The 15,477-nt window shown below is 45.3% G+C and overlaps 1 protein-coding gene across 2 annotated transcripts in view; it reads right to left on the minus strand.

Annotated features, from left to right (window-relative positions):
• Positions 1 to 15,477, minus strand: part of LOC309524251 (LIM homeobox transcription factor 1-alpha-like) — a 100,864-nt gene that overhangs the window by 53,601 nt on the left and 31,786 nt on the right. The window lies entirely within an intron of this gene.

The raw sequence follows: 15,477 nt of genomic DNA on the forward strand, positions 1-15,477 counted from the left end.
TGCAAGCAATAGCCTCCAGAAGATCAAAAAAGACTACGAGGCTCTGGGCAGGAAATTGAAGCAACTAAATGCACAAGTTGTCATCTCATCTGTCCTCCCAGTTGAACGACGTGGCCCAGGGAGAGAGGGGAAAATAGTGGAAGTGAACAGCTGGCTTCGCAAATGGTGTAAACAGGAACGGTTTGGATTCTTAGATCACGGACTGCAGTTTCTTGAAGATGGACTTCTGGCAAGTGATGGGCTGCACCTCACAACGGTTGGGAGAAATGTTTTTGCCAAAAATCTCAGAAACCTCATCAGGAGGGCTTTAAACTGACTAATGTGGGGGAGGGAGACAGTGCTCCTGAAGGTAGGAGTCTATCAATTAATGAAGATGATCATCCAAATGTCATAGACCAAATGGAGCAAACAGCACGCGGACCTAGTGGTGGGAGGAAAAAATCCTTAAATAAGAGACACGGGGGAATGATTAATGGACTTCAATGTCTGTACACTAATGCGCAAAGCATGGGAAATAAACAAGATGAGCTTGAGCTCTTGGTACAGCAAACTAAATATGACATAGTAGGCATCACTGAAACCTGGTGGGATAAGTCCCACGATTGGAATGTAATAATGGGGGGATACAATCTATTTCAGAGAAACAGACCAGACAAGAAAGGAGGAGGAGTGGCGTTATATGTCAGGGATGTGTATACCTGTGAAGAGATCCAAGATTTAGATCCTCAAAGCCAAAGTGAGAGCATTTGGGTCAAAATTAAGGGAGAGAAGAATAACAGAGACCTCATTGTGGGAGTTTACTATAGATCCCCAAGCCAAACGGAGGACATAGATGATGCCTTCCTGGAACAGATGGCCAAGCATGCAAAAGGAAGGGAGATAGTAGTAATGGGGGACTTCAATTACCCGGATATTTGTTGGACGTCAAACTCAGCCAAGAGCATAAGGTCAAACAGATTCCTCACTGGCCTTGCAGACAACTTCATTGTCCAGAAATTGGGAGAAGCAACAAGAGGAACAGCCATTTTAGATCTGGTCCTAACCAATGTTGATGACCTGGTTAGTGGGGTAGAAGTGGAAGGATCATTAGGCGCGAGTGATCATGCTCTTCTGAAGTTTACTATACAGCGGAAAGGAGCAGCCAAGCATACTAGGACTCAATTTCTTGACTTTAAGAAAGCCGACTTCATAAAACTTAGAGAAGTGCTGGGTGAGATCCCATGGACAACAATACTAAAAGGAAAGGGAGTTCATGATGGCTGGGAGTTTGTTAAGAGGGAAATACTAAAAGCACAACGTCAGGCAATACCAATGAGATGGAAACATGGAAGGTGCCTAAAGAAGCCAGGGTGGCTATCTAAAGAACTTTTAACTGAATTAAGATTAAAAAAGGATGTGTACAAAAAATGGAAAAGGGGGGAAACCACCAAAGAGGAATTCAAACAAATAGCCAGCACGTGTAGACACAAAGTCAGAAAAGCTAAAGCACAGAATGAACTCAGGCTTGCTAGAGAGGTTAAAAGCAACAAAAAAGGCTTTTATGGGTATGTTCGTAGCAAAAGGAAGAACAAAGAAACAATGGGGTCACTCAGAGGAGAAGATGGTGAAATGCAAACAGGGGACACAGAAAGGGCTGAACTACTCAATGCCTTCTTTGCCTCAGTCTTCTCTGATAAAGAAAACAATGCCTGACCTGAAGAATTTGGAGCAAATGATTCAGCAAAGGAAACACAGCCCAGAATAACTAAGGAGATAGTACAAGAATATTTGGCTAGTTTAGATGTATTCAGGTCTCCAGGGCCAGATGAACTGCATCCAAGAGTATTAAAAGAACTGGCAGATGTGATCTCAGAACCACTGGCAGTCATCTTTGAGAATTCCTGGAGAACAGGCGAAGTCCCGGCAGACTGGAGGAGGGCAAATGTTGTCCCTATTTTCAAAAAGGGGGAAAGAGAGGACCCAAATAATTACCGCCCAGTCAGTCTGACATCAATAGCAGGGAAGATTCTGGAGCAGATCATTAAGCAAACAGTCTGTGAGCACCTAGAAAGGAATGCTGTGATCACCAATAGTCAGCATGGATTTCTGAAAAATAAGTCATGTCAGACTAACCTGATCTCGTTTTTTGACAGAATTACAAGCCTGGTAGATGAAGGGAACGCAGTGGATGTAGCCTACCTTGATTTCAGCAAGGCATTTGACAAGGTGCCCCATGATATTCTTGTAAAGAAGCTGGTAAAATGCGGTCTTGACTATGCTACCACTCAGTGGATTTGTAACTGGCTGACTGACCGAACCCAAAGGGTGCTCATCAATGGTTCCTCTTCATCCTGGAGAAGAGTGACTAGTGGGGTGCCACAGGGTTCTGTCTTGGGCCCGGTCTTTTTCAACATCTTTATCAACGACTTGGATGATGGACTCAAGGGCATCCTGATCAAATTTGCAGATGACACCAAACTTGGAGGGGTGGCTAACACCCCAGAGGACAGGATCACACTTCAAAACGACCTTGACAGATTAGAGAACTGGGCAAAAATAAACAAGATGAATTTTAACAGGGAGAAATGTAAAGTATTGCACTTGGGCAAAAAAAATGAGAGGCACAAATACAAGATGGGGGACACCTGGCTTGAGAGCAGTACATGTGAAAAGGATCTAGGAGTCTTGGTTGACCACAAACTTGACATGAGCCAACAGTGTGACGCGGCAGCTAAAAAAGCCAATGCAATTCTGGGCTGCATCAATAGGAGTATAGCATCTAGATCAAGGGAAGTAATAGTGCCACTGTATTCTGCTCTGGTCAGACCACACCTGGAGTACTGTGTCCAGTTCTGGGCACCACAATTCAAGAAGGACACTGACAAACTGGAACGTGTCCAGAGGAGGGCAACCAAAATGGTCAAAGGCCTGGAAACGATGCCTTATGAGGAACGGCTAAGGGAGCTGGGCATGTTTAGCCTGGAGAAGAGGAGGTTAAGGGGTGATATGATAGCCATGTTCAAATATATAAAAGGATGTCACATAGAGGAGGGAGAAAGGTTGTTTTCTGCTGCTCCGGAGAAGCGGACACGGAGCAATGGATCCAAATTACAAGAAAGAAGATTCCACCTAAACATTAGGAAGAACTTCCTGACAGTAAGAGCTGTTCGACAGTGGAATTTGCTGCCAAGGAGTGTGGTGGAGTCTCCTACTTTGGAGGTCTTTAAGCAGAGGCTTGACAACCATATGTCAGGAGTGCTCTGATGGTGTTTCCTGCTTGGCAGGGGGTTGGACTCGATGACCCTTGTGGTCTCTTCCAACTCTATGATTCTATGATTCTATTGTTAGAGGTGCATCTAAAAGCATAATGTGTGAGCAGGCCTTGAGGTAGGTCTTGAACCCAGGTCAAGAACATCAACACGCTTGTCTGGAGCTTAGACCAAACTAGAGATCTAATTAATAATAAGAATTGTACCCGGAGCTTAGGGAGACATGTCTATTATTTTCCAACTACAAAGCAACTTCCTTCCTTCCTTGCTGTGCATCCAAAGAGAAACCAGTTTGCTCTATGAGGACATAAGGAAAGCCCTGCGGCTGGGTCAGGCCAAACGGGGACCCATCTAGTCCAGCCTCCTATTCTCGCCAACAGATACCCGGGGGGTGGGGTGCCTGCAGGAGGGACCTGAGGCAACGGCACTCTCCTCACTTGTGATTTCCAGTTGTGGCTCCCACGCTGGAGGTGTAACAAATAACCTTCACTGCAAACCATGATGGTTTTAAAGATCTGTTCCTTCTCAGGCAATGCTGTCCATCAGACTTCCCTCTCCAGTCAACAGGGGGGAGGGAAAAGAATTGATCTCACTGAGTGAAACCTCCAAGGCTGATTTTCTCCCCAACCCCCAACCCAAATGTATGAATTGCCAGTTCTTGGCTATGGGGTCGTCAGAGCCAGCCCAGGATTGTCCTCCAAGGTATGAGAATTTCTGTTTCAGCTAATCAATTCCTATTGATTTCTCTGCTGCTTTGTGCCAAGCCGCGGTGGGCTATATTAATATTCTCGGCATGGGGAAAAGCCTCCTTCCCCCTAGTAGCTAGGGGTGATATTACTGATCCAGATAGTATTCAAACTCAATATCCTGTTTCTCTTTTTCTCATTTCCTGTTTGCGGGCCTGAATGCCAGCCGTTGTCAGAGAGAGGACAGCGTGAGAGGGGGAGATTATATAAAGAAAGGGGTGGCAAGACTCCGGCTTCTTCTCCTTTTTTATATTACAGATTTAATAATGACAAAAGAACATCATTAAACATTCATTAGAATTATTTAATTAAATTTTGCTTTGGAAGGGGAGAAGAAGGGGGGAAAATAGAGAGAGATTAGATATGATGCAAAAAAAAAGGCAATATTGATTGAGAAAAGAACAAGTGGGAGAAAAGGGGTTTAAATTAAACTCTATGCTCTTTTTCGTCTTCTCTTTTTGACAGTGTCCCCCCCCCCCTTTTTAAATGCTGCAAAAGTGTCAGAAGGTAACTAGGGAGAGTGCAGCTTGCCAAGGAGCCTGTGCAGGTCCCCCTTTGCTGGTGAATCTGGAGTGGCAGAAAGGCCGAGGGAACCGGGGATGTTCAGCCTGCAAACAAGGAAACAGAAGGAGCGGCAGAGCCCCAGAGCTCCTATGGGGAAGGTCGCCGCTTTGCTTCTCTTTGCTTTGGAGGAGCGCGCGCTGCACGGAAGCCTCATTTGCAGTGTCTCTACACACAGGGAACATGCTGCCCTCAGGACTCCAGCTCCCATCAGCCCAAGAGAGCATGGCTGTGGTCAGGAACGATGGGAGCTGCAGTCCAACAACACCCAAAGGGTGGTTCCAAAGGCAGACTCAGGGCAGGGCTAGAATTTTTAAGAAACTTAGGCTGCAATCTTATACCCTCTTGCCAAGCAGCAAGTCCTACTGGGCTCAACAGGGCTCACTTCTGATAGACATGTACAGAATTGCACTGCCAGGACACTAAGTGCCTCTGCCAAGTTCTTAGTTTTCAACATCCCAAAAATACATGTATAATCATCAGTACTCAGTTTTTTTCTCCATGATGCACTTCTGGAATTCTCTATATTTCTAATAAATATGGAATTGCATGCTTTAAAATTGCATGTCGTCTAGGAGCGGCGCAAGGCCCTTTCTGGCAATATCCCCCAAACTTTGGGTCTTCCTTCTTAAGCAAAACCTATGTTTATGTTAGGATTCAGAAAAGGCTGCCAAACTTTTATTTTTCAGCAGCCTTTGGTTAATTTTCTTTTTGTTTTGTTAGCCTTCCAATATTTTGTTTGGTTTTTATTTTTGTTATTATTTTAACCAAATTATCTATTTTGCTTTTGCTTTTCTTTTTAAATTATTCACAGACTACTTTGAATTCCCTAGAACAATCTCAGATTAATTACAAATACAGAATGTTTATAAATATAAATATAAATAAATATAAATATAAATATAAAATATAATCCTTTAAAACTAGAGATGTGGCAAACCTGTGCATCCCTAGATGTGGCTGGACTCCAACTCCCATTGGCCAGCACGGCCAGGGACTAGCGATGATGGGAACTGGAACCCCAAAACATCTGCAGGTGGGGAGGCACCTGCTTTCAAACAGGGAAGTGAATACCATCGCTGGGCTAGCTGGATGCAGGGCAAATGGGGCACAGCTGCAGCCGCCGGCTCCCCAGGCTTCTTACTTACAACCAGCCCATAAGATGGTCCTGGCTGCCAGCTTCCTCCTCCTCAATCTCAGTTTTGTTCTGGTCAAACTCAGCAGGAAGGAGGATAGGGGCAAAACCAGAATTAGTCTGTTCAGGCTGTCATTGGTTCTGGCTTCCCTGCCTTCTACCCTCCCAGTCATAATGGGCACTGGCTGCTGCTGCTTGTTATGACATGAACTGGGTCAGAATAAAGAAGGGTGCAGCCATGGCTTCTATCTGCCCATCACCAAATGGGGGCTGTCCCAGCAGGCAGAAGAGGAGGGTGGGCAATGGAACTGAAGAAGCTGTAGAGCTTATCTCTCATGGCTGCAGAAGAGGGAGGATGAGTCTTCCTGGGGTGCAGTGTGGTAGCCTTATCAATAATTCCTTTCTTAATCCTTTCCTCTATTTACTGGATTGTTTGTCCACAACAATATTTTGCACAGCAGTCGCACTGAGCATGTCTTCTCATGAAGAGGGCAGGGATACACCTGGAACAATGCCAGACACAGGCAAACCTTAGTTTGCACCACGTCCTGGGAGGGCCTGGGGCTGATTTAAGATGAGCATCTCCCCCCTAATAATAAGGGTTACTTGGTAACCTTAATCCAAGAGTTGAAAATCTGAAGGGTTAAGACAGCTAGCATTTGCATTTGTGTACTTGTTCAAAGTTATGATAGGTGTGTGTGTATTTGGGGCATTAACAAATTTCTGCAAGTTACATGGTCTCCAGAGAATGCAAATGACTCCTACTAGATTCTCTTGACTGGAAAGGCATAGCCCATTCATACATCTCTAATGGCTCCTCAGGTCATTCATATTTATTTTCCTTACAGGAGCATCTATGGCAGGCTGTGTGTTAATCCTGACATTTCAAATGTTACAGGAGTTGTGTGCTTGTTTACACAGCTCTCAGAAATTGGAGGTTAGCCCCATTGACTTCTTCATTTGGTGGGGGAACATCTGGGAGCACAGACCACGTGTGCATCTTATTGGGATCTGCCTTTTCTCTTCTTTCAGTATCACCCAACATTTACAAGTTTTGATACACTACTTTGGGGAAAGGCGCATTGAAGTGTCCATAGTCTGTACTTCTGGAAAAGCACTAAGCAAAACTGATCAATGCTCTTAAATTTCCCAAGAGACTTCTGAATGATGAAAAACTGCTAGTCCCCCCCCCCCCCGAGAGTCACCACTTTGGATACAAAGTTGAATGTGGAATTGGGTGTTCTGGGTTCAAATCCTTATTTCTCATGGGGCTGATGGTAGCCTAAGGAAAATTCAGCTTCCAGTTCCCCCTTGATCTTTAGAGGATCAAAAGAAGCAAGCAAGCATACAAACAAACAAACAAACAAACAAGCAAACTCTCCAAAGAAATTTGCATACTTAGTAGTAGAAATAATAATGATGCTCTAGAAACAATGATGGCTTAAAATTCATATTAAGCCATAATAATTTTTTTTTTATATATCCCGCCCTCCCCGGCCAGGGCCAGGCTCAGGGCGGCTAAACCAAATATGAATTACAATAAAACATAATAAATACAACAACAAACAAACAATTCATTAAAATACAGCTTAAAATGCAGCCTCATTTTAGTAGTAGCCCATAGATTTAAAGGGAGGAAACATCAGATATTCAGCTGAGCCAGCTATCCATGCTGGTCCTACATGGACCAGCAAAAAAGCCAAGGGAAAATTGATATGCCAAATCCCTTATAAGGGGTCAGAGTGAGTCTAAGCCAGAGGCAAGGCAGAACAGTCTTGCAGGTCCTGTGGAAAGATGTCAACTCCCGCAGGGCCCTGGTCTCTTGTGACAGAGCGTTCCACCATGTCAGGGCTGAAAAGGCACTGGCCCTAGTTGAAACCAATCTAACCTTCTTGAGGCTTGGGACCTCCAAAGTGTTGTTATTTGTGGCTCTTAATGTCCTCCGTGGGGCATACCTGGAGAGGCGGTCCTGTAGGTACGAGGGTCCTAGGCCACATAGGGCTTTAAAGGTCAAAACCAGCACCTTAAACCTGACCTTGTACTCCACTGGGAGCCAGTGCAGCTGGTAAAGCACTGGATGAATGTGATCCCGCAGCAAGGACCCCGTAAGGAGCCTCGCCATGGCATTCTGCACCCGCTGGAGTTTCTGGGTCAGCTTCAAGGGCAGACCTGCATAGAGCGAGTTACAATAATCAAGCCTGGAGGTGACCTTCGCATGGATCACAGTGGCCAGATCAGGGTGAGAAAGGTAAAGGACCAACTGCTTAATACAGCAGAGATAGAAAAATGCCGCCTTTGCTGTGGCTGCAACCTGCACCTCCATAGAAAGGTTACACCCAAACTCTTGACAGAAGGCGCTGGCACTAATTGAGCCCCTGCAAGAGATGGGAGTTGGCCCCCCAACCCCATGTCATCCCGACCCAGCCAGAGGACCTCTGTCTTCGAATGATTTAATTTCAACCGGCTACCACACAGCCATCCAGTCACAGCTTCCAAGCATCTGGTCAGTGTGTTCGGGGCCAAGTCAGGATGGCCATCCATCAACAGATAAAGCTGGGTGTCATCAGCATATCGATGACAACCCAGCCCAAAACTCCAGGCAATCTGGGCAAGGGGGTACATAGGGCTTTATTGAAAAGCATTGGGGAAATGATTGCACCCTGCGGAACTCCACACACCGAGGAGTGCTGCAACAACTCCTTCCTTAGCGTCACCCTCTGTCCTTGACCTGAGATAAAGGAGTGCAGCCATTGGTACAGCACAAATTTGTATGCATAAATTTCAGCTGCAGCAAAGCTAGACTTGCTTTGGTGTCAAGAGGAGACCAGAGCCCTCATCCCAAGTACCTTGCAGGGAGCTCTGCACACATGAGATAGTACTCAACAAGGCTTGGAAGGGAACAGAGCTTGAGTGGCAGTGAGTTCTAGATAGCAGGAGAGGGGCAGGCTCTTCAGTACCTTGGCAAGCTCCCAGGGAAAGTAGATATTGTTTCAACAATCATCAGAGCCCAACTGGACTCTTAAGACAAAGTTGGGGAACCTGTTGCCCCCCAGAAGTTCTTGGGCTCCAGCTCCCATCTTTTCTGAACTTTAGGCCATGTTGGCTTGGCCTGATGCAACAACTGGAAGGTCACAGGTTACCCAACCCTGTCTTTTGCAATGATTCTCCCCTGAGGACCTGTGAAGTCTTGAGTCATCATCCACCATGGCATATCATCTCACCCAGGAGCTGATGTGGGAGTAAGAAGCCTTGGGTTGTGAACAACATGTCAGAGCAGCAGATTCAAATTCCTCACATGAGTAGTATGAGATTCTGACTTCAAGGTCCAAGTTCAGTTTCAAGTCTTCTCCTTCAGAATTGCATCCCCTTAGAGTGGGGCAGTGGGCGGATCTGGGGAATGTAAGCTCCTTGAAGCAGACTATTACTGACCCACAACTGGGCAGGGAGAGCTTTGCCTTGGAGTCACCATGGCAAGGTGTGTAAGGACTGGGACATGATAAAAAACCCTATTAACTAAAAGTGCCCATGCTGTTATAACATAAGGAGGATGCATCTTGCCCCACCCAACTTAAAAATGAACATCAATTAAGAGTGAAATGCCTGAATGAATAGGAATGTGTTGCGAATGGCTGAAATGTTCTCCCAATGTTTTATGGCTTCTGCCATTTCTGATGCCAAATATCTATGCCATGCATAATTGTTTCTTGTTAATGGTTCTCTACAGGTGTTAATCTTGTGAGCCCAGCAATGCTGAGTAAATTATCACCAATCTGCTACTGTAAAAGGTGTGCCTATTTAACACACATTTAAGTTCTACAATTGTTGACTGTAATTTTTGCATCCTGTTGCCTTTCAACTCCCGCCTGGCACCTTTCTCCTTTCTATACCTGCCAACTACCGGTAAGTTTTCTTTTCATACAATTGACATTGGGCTTGATTCCATGAAAGCTTAGGACCACAATAAATAAACGTGTTAGTCTTTAAAATGCCACAAGACACTTGTTTGTTTCTGAGATATACATGGGCCACAGATTTTGCATACCCCCCCCCATTTGCAAACTTAAGCATACAAAGTTTAACCCTCAGTTAACTTGGCTGCCCTGTGTATCTACTGCCAGTGGGGACCTTGAATGTAAGTCCTTAATTAGAGGCCTGTTATTCAACTTCATACAAAAATAAACTACATAATATACACATACAGTGGTACCTCGGGTTACATATGCTTCAGGTTACATACGCTTCAGGTTACAGACTCCACTAACCCAGAAATAGTACCTCAGGTTAAGATCTTTGCTTCAGGATGAGAACAGAAATTGTGCAGCGGTGGCGCGGTGGCAGCAGGAGGCCCTATTAGCTAAAGTGGTGCTTCAGGTTAAGAACAGTTTCAGGTTAAGAACAGACCTCAGGAATGAATTAAGTACTTAACCCGAGGTTCCACTGTACAGTCTTTATGGTTGGGCTTTATTCTGAGCACAGTATTGGAACATATATTTCTGATCTCCCTGGCATGTTAAAGTATTTCACCAGCTACTGATTATATCCCCTTGCATTTTCATACTTGTTTTGTAAGCTGCCATGAGCATTTTAATAGAAAGGTAGGGTAGAATATTTTAAAACAATAAATACATAAGCAAATGCTCTTGGCATATCTTTTTGATTTATTTTAGGGACAGAATATGAAAAATCCAGTCTGAAACTCCACCTCCCTAACACCCTAATACCTGATTACTATTACCATTATTGTGCAAAAGTTAAGTTTTTAGTTCTTGATCTGCAGATTGGAAGTCCTCCACTCCAGTCTAGGGAAAACACTGGTGAAAGGTGACTGCACAGAGCAAAACAAACAAATGAGATAAAGAGCAGCTTCAACAAGGCAGTGATGGATAGGGGGTGCCTTCCACCTTGCCCAAAGCAGAACAGTACAATCAGCATTGCAGCAGACAGGAGAAAAGAAGAAACCTTGCATTTGATGGAAAACCCTTGGGTCGGAGCACAACCCGGGTCCCATCTTTGACAAGCACCAGTTTGGGGAGCAAACTGGGTTCAACAGTGCTGGTTATATTTACGGGTTGCCTGGTGACTTCTCACTTTAAGGTGCAATCCTATACAGAGTTGAATTTCTGAACATGGGAAGTTAAGAGATTGTATATCCCAGCCTTGAAATCAGTACCTGGAAGGAAGACCCACTGAACTCAACAAGTCTGATTTACAAGTCGATGGATATAGGATTGCATTCTCAGTGTCTCAGGGCATCACCAGACTGCCATCATTTTGTGGGAGGGATTCATCTACTTACCAGAACTTTAGGTTTGTGTATTTTAAAGTGAAATTTTAAAGGGAACCAGGCAGAGGGTCTTCTCGGTAGTGGCGCCCATCCTATGGAATGCCCTCCCATCAGATGTCAAGGAAATAAACAAAGATCTGATGTTTAGAAGACCTCTGAAGGCAGCCCTGTTTAGGGAAGCTTTTAATGTTTGATGTTTTATTGTGTTTTTAATATTCTGTTGGGAGCCGCCCAGAGTGGCTGGGGAAACCCAGCTAGATGGGTGAGGTAATAATAATAATAATAATAATAATAATAATAATAATAATAATAATAATAGGGCTCTGTTGCCCCAGTGCAACAAATCAGCTCTGAAAAAGAATTGGACTTTTTATTGTTTGGAAAGTGATGGGCGATGCCTGGGAAAGTGTGGGATGAAGGAAAGGCCACCTGGAAGACTTGTAAACATCTTGCAAGCAGAGCAGGATTGTTTTGCAAGTAGAATCATAGAATCATAGAATCATAGAGTTGGAAGAGACCACAAGGGCCATCGAGTCCAACCCCCTGCCAAGCAGGAAACACCATCAGAGCACGCCTGACATATGGTTGTCAAGCCTCTGCTTAAAGACCTCCAAAGAAGGAGACTCCACCACACTCCTTGGCAGAGTGCCCCACAAACAAATCAGAACAAACATTCAGTAAAGACTGGATGCGATTGAACCTTTGTAAAAGCAAAGCAGGATGAATGCTCAATAAACAAGTCATTTGGAGGAGCCCTCAGTTGTGGGATACAGCCAGAGGTTTTCTCTACCCAGGTTTTGGCCCAGATGCCCTCCTGGGCTCCAGACATGGCTACAAGTAGGGACAATCTGCCCAAAGTCTGATCTGCAAATGTCCCACAGTTCCTAGACTATGTGAATTCTCTAAATCTCCATGGGGCATGTGCAAAATGAACCTCAGCTTCATAGCAGGTCTGATCTGGTTGTCTCTAGGCAATGTTGTGAATTACAGTGGTACCTCGGGTTAAGTACTTAATTCGTTCCGGAAGTCCGTTCTTAACTGAAGCTGTTCTTAACCTGAAGCACCACTTTAGCTAATGGGGCCCCCTGCTGCTGCCACGCCGCCGGAGCACGATTTCTGTTCTCATCCTGAAGCAAAGTTCTTAACCCGAGGTACTATTTCTGGGTTAGCGGAGTCTGTAACCTGAAGCATATGTAACCCGAGGTACCACTGTAATAAAACAATGGTGTGTGTTTTTAATCTCACCCTTTCTCCCCACAGTTCAATGTGGGACATACGGTCTTCTCCTGTTTCTAATAGAGAATACCTGAACCAAGACCAGCCTGTTAACTTTTCAGATGAGCAAGGATTTGAACCTGGCCCACCCCCTAAAAGGTGTACATTTTCTGTCCCAGTAAGGAATAAACAGCCACCAGTTTTCCTGTAAATACCTGAATAGGATTCTGCCTTCTCTGATGCACACGTGCTACTGCATTGATTTTACACATAAGCAAGGTGTGCCAAGCCTTCTGAATCCAGCCCCTCAGCAAAGGGTTTTTTTCCTCCCTTCTTGGCCAATGCCTTTCCATGAATACATTTGCTGCACAACAATATTTTCTCAGTAACTCCCTAATCTCCTTTCACCAAAATGCAGTGCTACACCAGCACATAAATGTGTCCCTATTGTCACCTGTGAAATGACGGCACCAGTGGATCCACTCATTGTGACATGCTGCACTGTGCAGATCTGGGATTGAGTTGTACATCTTGATTTGTGCAAGTGCATGTGCGCAGTGCTGTATGCATGGAATTAGCACCTTTGGGGACAGAGGCTGGGCTGGGCTGGGCTGCCTTTTGGTGATGACTTCTGAGGCTTTGAGTGACTTCTGTTTAGCCCCATACAGATTCTGGAGAACTTGAGACATTTGCTGCTTTGCTGCATTATAATGTGCAATTATTAGCTGACATGGAACATGGAACTTATGGCCACTCATGCATGCACAGCTGATTTGAGCCGGGACTAACTTGCTATGCTCTGGACAGCAGTGGGAAAGTGTTATGATGCTCTGGTGCACTGGCAACAAGGCACCAGTGGCTTCACAGGGTGGGGGACTCCTTGGTTGTGGCTGCTGCTGCTTTTAACTTTAACAAGGGACCCATTGAGCCAGTGAATCTGCTCGTATTGCCAACTCCCTTTACCAGATAGTAATAATCCAGATCTTCTCATGCCTCAGACCGTCTTCCTTTCACATTGACACAAGAGGGGGGGAAATACATCTCCCCCACCCCTCCACCCAGCTTATGATTAATGATGTTAATTAGGCAAGCTTTATCCCTCTCTTTGTTCACACCATTCCCCAAACTGACACAGCCCAGAACATTAAAACACAAACTTCATAATCATGGCAAAAAATAAAAGAAAATAAACAGAATATTCAGATGGGCCCAGAGTACAATTAAAAAGAATGCTGTTGCCACGAAATGCCCCTCTGCTCCCATTTTGACTGAGCCAAGAGGCAAACAGTGCCTTGTGCTTGCTAACAAAGTGTATCGCTTCATGCTTCTCCATTCCCCACCAAGCATTAGGGAAGTCTGTGGTCAGCTTTTTGTGGTCAGCTTTTTGTGAGTACAGGAGTTGTATGGGTCCCAATGCAGCGCACAGTTAAGGGCAATTAACGCCAATAGTTCAATGGGCTTAAGTGTGCTTAACTTTCTGGATTGTGGTCACAGTGGTGAGAGAGTAGGACTCGGACTTGGGAGACCAGGGTTCAAATCCCCACTCAGCCCTGAAGCTTGGGCCAGGATTGCAGCCTAACCTAACACACAGGATTGTTGTGAGGATGAAATAGGAAGGAGAACAATGTTCCTTTGAGGAAAGAAGGAAGGGCGAGGGAAGGGGGGGGGAGTTGAGCAGGCGCACTATTTGCAGGTTGAGCAGGCAGCAAAGCTCCTCCAGAGAGGGAGAAACAGTCTTCAAATAGTCCCCAAACGTGGCAGCAGGTAGGGATGGGGGAGAATTCAGCTAACCTCCAAAGGTGAACCTGCTTAATTCACAATTTCTGAAGCAGTAAGTGAACTAAAATACAGCTGGCTTTGGAAATCTGCACTTCTCTAAATTTTGCAGTGGTTTTCCAGCTGGGCCATGTGTACAAAATGCATATACTGGGGTAAAGCATACATAAGAATGCATACCCTGGTGAAAATAACTTACAAAAATGCATAATATTTCATTGCAAATATGTCTAAATTAGGCAAAATTACATACAGAAATGTGTACTTTAGGATAAATTTACTCTAAAACACTGAAGATTTTTTACAAGGAATGTAAAAAAAAAGAAAATTTGATTACTGATATGTAAATGAAGAGAAATGAACTGATGGCTGGAAAAAACGAGACACTGAGAGAAACCAATGTGGACAGATTTGCCCCCTCCAGCAGCCGTTTCCCCAGCCTCTCCAAGGCTGCTGCTTGGCAGGCAGCTCAAAACATCCAGAATTCTTTTGCTTTCTCTGGTTGAATTCAAATTGCCTCTCTCTCTCTCTCTCTCTCTCTCTCTCTCTCTGTCTCCCCCCCCCAGCTGGGAATGCACATACCTGTTCAGGTGGACCCACACACCTGCACCTGCAGCCATGACAGCGGCCCCTTCCATGGGGTTCCCAGGCTCTAGCAATGTCAGGTGCGAGTCAATGCTTAGTAAACAAGCATCTTCAGCTCTTCAGGTAGAACAAAAGCCTAGGGAGATGGTCCTATCCTCACTTGGCATGGTTAGATAGATTTGAAGTCTCTGCGCTAGATCTTTCCCAATGTAGGCAAGCACGCCCCAGGAGGTGGGCGGAGGAAGCGCCACTGCCTTCGCAGGAGTCGTTGTGCTGGCTTCCGCTAATAGAACCACAAAGCTGAATCCAGACCATGCTCCCTATACAAGCTCAAAACTAACATCATCAAACTGTGTTATCTGTTTAGCTGTTTCACTCTGGAGCCTCCCTTTCACTGTTGGAGAAAGTTGCCACAATAAATGCACCAATCTTAAAGGTGCCACAATATTCTTCATATGCAGTAGAAGGTTGTGTGCAATGTAGCTTATTGTGCTAGAGTAATAATGTTTCTGAAAGCGGAATTTGATGTATTTCCCACCCATATGAGAACACCAAGACAAGGGCCCCGTCCTCCTCTGCCTGTCGTTATCCTGGTTAAGGACACAGGAAGCTGCCTGGTGCTCAGTCAGACCATTTAGATCAGGTGTGGGGAGCCTTGGGCCTCTCAGATGCTGCTGGACCACATATCTCACCATCCCTGGCCATTGGCTTGCTTGCTGGGTCTGACGGCAGCCGTAGTTCAGCAACATCTGCAGGGCCAAAGGTTCCTTGCACTGGATCTCGGTGGCACTATGGGGAAGAGCTCCCCAGGGTTTTGGAGAGGGAGGGTGTCTTTGCCCCCTTACCTGGGGACTGAACTGGGGACTTCCTCTGTGAAAAGCCTGTGCTCTGTCATGGATCCACAGCTCTTCCCTAGCCAGCCTCTCC

The sequence above is a fragment of the Podarcis vaucheri genome, assembly GCF_965113315.1.
Source record: "Podarcis vaucheri genome assembly, chromosome: 2".
NCBI lineage: Eukaryota > Metazoa > Chordata > Lepidosauria > Squamata > Lacertidae > Podarcis > Podarcis vaucheri.